The sequence below is a fragment of the Natrix helvetica genome, assembly GCF_964273705.1.
Source record: "Natrix helvetica genome assembly, chromosome: 4".
NCBI lineage: Eukaryota > Metazoa > Chordata > Lepidosauria > Squamata > Natricidae > Natrix > Natrix helvetica.
This window is the reverse complement of record NC_138550.1, coordinates 20972349-20980228: the sequence shown is the minus strand read 5'-3', so window position 1 is coordinate 20980228 and position 7880 is coordinate 20972349. Positions and strand designations below refer to the sequence as shown.

Here is a 7880-nt window from a genome sequence, read left to right as displayed (position 1 = left end):
GAAAGCAAAGTTGGTCCCATGCCGCGGAGGAGAGGGAGCTCCGGGGCCGAGGAGCGGAAAACGGAGTGGCGGGGTCGCGGGCAGGAACGGCCGGGGAAGACAGGGATAATAACCGAGTAAGTCTTGGGAAGGGAAGGGACTCCGGGATGGAAGGAGGTAGAAGGGCCGGATCGGCCGGCCTTCTTAAATAGGCGTGACTGGTCAGCCGTTGGAGGCCCCCGGGCCAAACCCACCCGTTGCCCTCTGAGGCTGAGATGAAGTCCGCTCAACCCCGCCGCCAAATCTGGACGCGGAAAATGGCCCAGCCGTTCGGAAGGCGGATCTTCGGCCGCTGAAATTGGCCGGTCTTATATATTCGGCGAAAGTTGGGACATCTATTATTCTCTGTCCCGGGCTCGGCGGGGAAAAAAATTGTTGCCGACCAGAAAAACCCTTTTGCCTCCATCCTGCCTTTTTGTGTGTGTGTGGCCAAGAGAAAGCCGAACTCTTCGCCTGCCCTTCGGTGTCGCCAGAACGAGTTCTAGCTGAGAACGCGGGGGCAGACGGACGGCGTCCCCCCGGGCGGGCGCTGCAGCCGTCTGGAAAGGCGCTGCGTGCAGCCCGATCCCGTCTAGGGAGCGTTTTGGGATGTCAGGGGATGCGCGTTTGTTTTCGTCTCGTGAGAATGGGGACGGCGGAGCGTTGTCTAGACGGGCGTGCCGCGGGGAAACGGAGCGTTTTGCACGCGAACGAAAAGTGCAAGGCTCAGTGGAGGGATGCGGTAGCGGGACTTGTGGAAACGTTGGAACCGTTGATCGACGCTTCTTGGAAAGTGTTTATTCACTCCTACAAGTCGACCTGTCCGAGCCGGCGGTAGTGTTAGGAGGAGGTCCGGTCCTTTCCGAGCGTAACATGGCGGAATCTGAACAGTCTTGGGGGGGGGGGGAGGTTTATTTCGGATTAAAAATGTACGGAGTGCGAGAGTGTGGCTTTTATGATTTTAATTCTGTGTGCCGTGAATGCACAATCCCAAGGTGGAACTCCACGCCGCCCGATCCTATACAACGCAACGTGTCTGAGATTTTGTGTGTGTGTGTGTGTGTTTTAAACCAGGGGTGTCCAAACTTGGGAACTTTAAGACTTGTGGACTTCAACTCCCAGAACTTTAAGACTTGTGGACTTCAACTCCCAGAATTCCCCAGCCAGCATGGCTGGCTGGGGAATTCTGGGAGTTGAAGTCCACAAGTCTTAAAGTTCCCAAGTTTGGACACCCCTGGTTTAAACAAAAGAAACAGACGCCAAAGGACGGTGCGAAAGGTTCGCGGTCTTGCAACCCTTGGCGGACAGGAGTGGCCGAGGGACCTTCGCTCATTCTCCAAAGAAGCATCGAGGGCTTCATCCTCTCCGGGGTGGTTGTTTTAGTGCGCCTTTCCAGGAGACATTTTCTTAACCCGACGAGTTTGAAGGATCGGGCCGAAAGGTTTTGGGTGCCTGGCCATTCCTGAGCCCGCCGCCCTTGGGCCGGAGCGAGCGCTTCCTCTGACCGCGCTGAAGGCCTCTCGCTGCTCCCACCGGAAGAGCCGCAGCCAACGCCGAATAAACTTTCCAGCTTTTAGTCAGTCAGGCCCCGCGCTCCGCTGAAGGAAGAAGCTGCGCCTTATTCCGCTCTGTCCTTAAACTTTCCGTCGGAGGAGCCGCCGCCGCCGCCGCCGCCTCTTCCCTGGGCTTGGCTTGGCTTCTGGGGTCGATGGGAGTTAGCATGAGGAATGGGCAGGACAGTCCCGGCGCCGTTGCCTTGAGGACCACCGCCCCTTGCTGATATTTCCTGGATGGGACGCTGGGCGAAGGTTGAGAAAGATGGGGAGGGGGGAATGAGCCACGGTTATAAATGGATTTTTTCTTTTATTGCCTCATGTGTTTCATAGAATCATAGTGTTGAAAGGGACTCTTGGAGGTCTTCTAGTCCAGCCCTTGCCTTGGGCAGGAATCTTCGTTGCACCTAGACAAATGACTTTTAAAATCCCCAGGCACCACTCCAGGAGAGAGGCTGTTCCCTTGCTTAATAATTCCCATGGTCATGAAATTTTTCCTTATTTCAAGTTTGGATCTCTGTTTGCCCACCAGCTGATTTTTGTTAGCCTATCCTATCCTGCCCACTAGTAGTTATCCCATTTTCAGGTGCTCTGTCTGGAGAATAAATGTGCACCCTCTGATTTGTGACCGTTTTTTGTGTATTGAAAGAGTGCTATCAAACATCCCTGAGCCTGCTCTTTTTTAGGCTAAAGGTATCGTTTCTTTCAGCCATCTTCATAGGGTTTAGTCATCAGCGTCTTTGTCCCTCTTTCCAGTTTCTCAGCATCCTTGTATTATGGCAACTGGAACTGAACATGGTATTCCAGATGTCATTTGACGGGGGCAGCCTAAAGCAAAACTATTCCTGCACATTTACTTATTTATTTATCTGCTTACAGATTTATATAGCCATCCAAATCACATGGGGTGGCTTCAGCCAGTTTACAACATTAAAACAATTCAAAGCATCAAACCTATACATCCCCTCCTTACCCTCCCTAGTGGCAACAAATACAATCATATCAACCACTTGATTTTCTGTATCAGCCTATGGGGTCCTCAGGCCTACAGATAGTACCATATCTTTAGTGCTTCCCAGAAAAGTAATTAGGTGCGGTCTTATCTCTGTGGGAATGTACTCCATAGGGAGGACACTACCACTGAGAAGACCCTTTGCTTGTACCACCAATTGTATTTCCCTAATAGATGGGACGTGGTGGCTCAGTGGCTAAGATGCTGAGCTTGTCAATCAGAAGATTGGCAGTTCAGCGGTTTGAATCCCTAGCACCGCGTAACGGAGTGAGTTCCCATTATTTGTCCCAGCTTCTGTCAACCTAGCAATTCGAAAGCACATTTAAAAATGCAAGTAGAAAATTAGGGACCATCTTTGGTGGGAAGGTAACAGTGCTTTGTACACCTTTGACATTTAGTCATGCTGGCCACATGACCACAGAGACATCTTTGGACAGCGTTGGCTCTTTGGCTTAGAAATGGAGATGAGCACTGCCCCCTAGAGTTGAGAACAACTAGCACACATGGGCAGAGGAACCTTTACCTTTTAATAGATGGGACCTGTAACATGTCATGCCTTTCCACCCCGGCGAGTCAGATCAATGTATCTGAAGAAAGGTAAGAGAGGTATTAACCTGGCCCCAAATCATATAGGATTTTAAAGGTGATAACCAGAATCTTGAATTGCACCCAGAATCAAATCAGCAACCAATGCAGCTTCTGCAAAAGAGGTGGCATATGCACCAATCTAGACTTGCACAAAACTGTGCAGGCTGCATTATTTCGAACCATTTGAAGCATCTGGACACTCTTCAAGGACCACACCATTTAGAGCACATTACTATAGTCCAGGGGTGGGTTCTAGCCGGTTCGCTCATGTGCATGCTTCATGTGTGCTCACATGCGCAGTTCAATGGAACTTCTTCTGCATGCGCAGAACTAAAAAAAAAGATTGTGATGGCAGCAACCGGGGAACCAATTCAGGAGTGTGGCCAGCCTCGGTCGCTGCTGGTTCTGCGACCCAGGCCAGCATACTACTACCAGTTTGGCTGATCCAGGCCGAACCGGTAGGAACCCAACCTCTGCTATAGTCCAAATGAGAGGTGACTAGGACATGCGTGACTGAGAAGGACATATCGGTTCAGTAGAAGCATAACTGGCAAACAACTTAAACTTCTGCAAAGGGCAGGAGTTGTGACTCCAGGAGATGCCTAGATTACAGACTGTGTCTATTTGGGGCAGTGCAGTCCCATCCATAATCAGAGATGGGATTCCTCCAGAGCCAAGGAGCCCCAAACCCAAAGCCTTTCTGTGTTGCCAGCGTTCAGGTTTAGCCTGTTGCTCCTCAACAACCTCCTGGCACAAAGGGAAGGTGGTTGCAACATTGCATAACTCACCATGGGCAGCGATGTTCAACTGAGTGTCATCAGCCTCCTGACAATATCTCACTCCCCATGGTGATGGATCATCTCCCAAAGCAGTTTCATTTAGAAGTTAAACAGGAGCAGACACAGTCTGGCCCTTGTGGCTTTATACCTCTACCAATAGAGCTCAAGATTGCACTGGCTACATGGGCAGCTGTAGGAGAACCTTGCATCTTTTTTGACATGCAGCTGCATTTTGTTGGATAGGGCAGAGTGTTGGAAGTCTCTCAAAATCCCTTTTTCAAACCTTTATTGTCAGAGTACAACATGTGTACAGTGAGATTGGCTGAGCCTCCCTTCGTGCACCTCCCAACACAATACAACTCACAGTGAAAGACAAAAAATCCCTAGTCCAGTGAATTCTACTAACAAAGGGCATAACCCAGTCCTATTGCACCATTGTGAACTTATTGTACGTTGCTCCGGCCTGCAAGTCAATTGTACTATATTATTGTAGAGTTGTTTTTCATTCGGGAGTCTGACAGCCCATGGATAAAAAGTGTCCTTCAGTCTGTTTTTACCTATGCTTCTATATCTCCTTCCAGATGGTAGGAGAATAAAGAAGGGCTATCCAGAGTGTGAGTAGTTCCTGAGGATTTTCCTCACTCTTTTAAAGCAGCAAGCCCTAGCGATCTTATCTAGTGGTATCAGGGAACAGCCCACAATGTTTTGTGCTGTGCTCACCACCCTCTGTAATGTCTTTCTATCTCCGGCTGTCAAGCCAGCATACCACACCGTAATACAATGAGTGAGGATGCTTTCTATTGTGGACCGGTAAAAGGAGGTAATCCGTTGTTGTTTCACTTTATTTTTTTTGCAAGACCCTAAGGAAGTGGCGTCTCTGTTGGGCCTTTCTAGCCACCTGGGTCATATTGAAACTTGGAGTCTGGTTTTAGTGATGTTGTTAACAACCTGACCAAACTTGGTGTCATCTGCAGATTTGTTGAGCATCCCCTTGCCTAACTTATTGATAAAAATGAACACTGGACCCAGAAAAGAACCTCTTGCATAACTCTACCCTATAGACATTTCTACATGTGGTGCTAAACCTATTATATTCCATATGAAGGTGAAGTCTATATGGTTAGAAATGTGACTTTCTTTTGTTCCCCTGACAAAGTTATTGAGCAGGAGGAATTCTTTTGCAGTTTGAGAAATAGCAGCAGTGATATCATAAAAAGTTAAATGATACCCTATTGGACAGAAATATGGGACTGCTAGGACATAATTGATAACTTTGGTAAGAGAGGAAGCTAATTTTGACATTTATAAATACTAGTTTCCCGTTCTTCAGGGATAAGTATTTTTTAGTTTCATATATTTCATCAATAATTTTTAGAATGTCCTGAATAGAGTTAGTTTTCTCTTGAGAATTCGACCTTCCCTGGTGACTTTTATTGAGAGTAGGTAGATCAAATTTTTCAACTATTTATTTTTTAAAAATTGCTCATCTTATATATTAAGGCCTTTTATAGTCAACAGTTCTGTTTTATCACACTCAGGCAAGTAGCTAATGAATCTTTCCTATGAAAACTAATGTTACAAAAATGTTTTTGGCCACAAAATGAGGGGTTTTTTTTGTTGTTGTCTGCTGCATTCAGCTGATTTTAATTCCAGAAAGAAAAGTTCAGTATTGACAATAATTGTTCCATGAAAATACAAGCTTCTACATGCTTGCCAACTACCCAGAGTTGGTTAGAATCGGGTAGCATCAGAATTAAATTAATATAAACACCTTTATAGTATATTAAACTTGACCCAATGAACAATATATCAGCATCAGATTGCACCAGAGTGATTTTAATTGATATAACTATAGAAAACTGAAATGTAAAATAGAATTTAGGCCAACAAAACTGATACCTTCATATGATTATGTTATGTTATGAAACAGTTCCAAAGAACAGAAATTCATGAGGAAGTAATCACAGATTGATGCATGTCTGCAGTATGGGACTTTGATTTGTGTGGGCTTGTCTTTGCTATTTGTTGTGTCCTTACCTTACTCTATGAGTGATGCTTCCAAGAGATGAGATTTTTCTTTCTGCAGACAAATTATGCTGGGCCAAAGGTGAAGTCTTTAGGGACATGTGGGAATGGTTTGCACCCAAGATATTGCAGTTGTTTGTCTGTATTAAGTTCACATTGGGATAACTGGGCTGTTACTTAGCCTTTTTTTCTTCAAGGTGCCAAGGGAATTGTGCAATGTTCTGCTCTCTCCATATGTCAAACACACAAATGAATGTAATGTAGCAGCAATTAGAATGCCATTAAACTGATTTGGCAAATTTGCAAATGCAAATTGCAGAATTGTGTAGCACAGGGCTTGCGGGTGGAGGGGGGATGTAATGGAAGGGCAAGGTGAGAAACATCAGGTAGGAGGCTATGCATAAACTTTCCTGTTTTAAAAGAGGGCATATTACCTAGATTGGTAACGAAAACCATAAATGCTCTTTGCATAGTGCATTACTGTACTGTGTTGTTAAATTTCTGACTGCATAGTAATTTTTTCTCTGGAAGATTGCTTTGGGAATATTTCAATTCTAGTTTCCAGTGAAATAAACCCATGCGCATTAAAATAATCTTCTTGGAATTCCATTGGCAATCCGTGAAAAGTAAATGATCTTATTATTGCGTATGCTTCTTACTAATATGAATAAGAAACCAATGAAGACAAATTCATCATGTTGTATGTTAAAAGTCATTATTACTCTTAACTGGTTGAAGCTGCAGATAGAGAAACCTATCATAAATTAGTTCTGGCATATTTCTTAACAGTGATAATTTAACAAAACAACAGAGTTGGAAGGGATTTTGGAAATCTTCTAGTCCAATCCCTTGCTCCGGCAGGAAACCCTGTACCATTTCAGACAAATGGTTGTTCAAACCCTTCTTAAAAACCTCTGTTGGAACACTCACAACTTTTGGAAGCAAGCCATCCCACCGATTAATTATTCTAACTGTCTGGAAATTTCTCCTTGATTAGTTTCCATTCATTGCTTCTTATCCTGCCCTCGCGTGCTTTGGAGAATTGGAGGTTGACCCCTTCTTTTTGGGGCTGCCCCTTAGATACTGGAACACTGTTACCATGTTGCCCCAGTTGTTCTTTTCCCTAGGCTAGACATGTTCAATTCCTGCAACTGTTCTTCATATGTTTTATCCTCCTGTCCCCTAATCATCTTTGTTGCTCTTATCTCCAGAGTCTCAACCTTCTTTTTATATCATGGTAACTTAAACTGGATTCAATATTCGAAGTGTGGCTTATCAAGGCATTACAACATGGTATTAACACTTGTATGATCTTGATTCTATACTTCTGTTAATGCAGCCTAGGACTCTGTTGGCTTTTTTGGCAGCTGCAGCACATTGCTGGCTCATATTTAAGTGATTGTCCACCAGGACTCCAAGATACCTCTCACAGTTTATATCTGAAATGGAGCATAGTTTCTTTACTGAATATGTAACAACTAGTTGTATAGCATAGTTTGATCTTCCTCAAGAATTTACAGTAGTCCTTTTGAGGAATACTTTTCTCCATCTTAATGAGGACTGGCTTATTCATGGAGAATTGAAATAGCAGGAGTCCTTATCAGGAGATGTGTCCCTGAGCATATATAAAATGCTAAAAGAATATCAAAAATTAAATTATAGCATTCCTTATTTAAAAAAAAACACTTATAAACTTTGTCTTGGATGAAGATTGCAGGCTAAACTGATGGTAGCAAACATTGATTATATGTGAAATAAAATGTAGACGTATTGAGAAGAATACAGGAAAATGTTATGGTAGAATTTAGAATATAGATAATGTTTTTCATGCTCAAAGGCAACTTATGCCATTTTTTCATTTTGTGTTTTATTTTGCTCTACTAATATTGACGATAGCATACCAAA

At 44.3% G+C, this 7880-nt stretch overlaps 1 protein-coding gene across 1 annotated transcript in view; it reads left to right on the top strand.

Moving 5' to 3' along the window:
* The first annotated feature begins 466 nt into the window (after window positions 1-466).
* LATS2 (large tumor suppressor kinase 2) overlaps window positions 467-7880 on the top strand; it is a 55206-nt gene continuing 47792 nt past the window's right edge. The window contains exon 1 of the mRNA XM_081951665.1: window positions 467-868. The gene's annotated coding sequence lies outside the window, so the exon portion shown is untranslated. The remainder of the gene's footprint in view (window positions 869-7880) is intronic.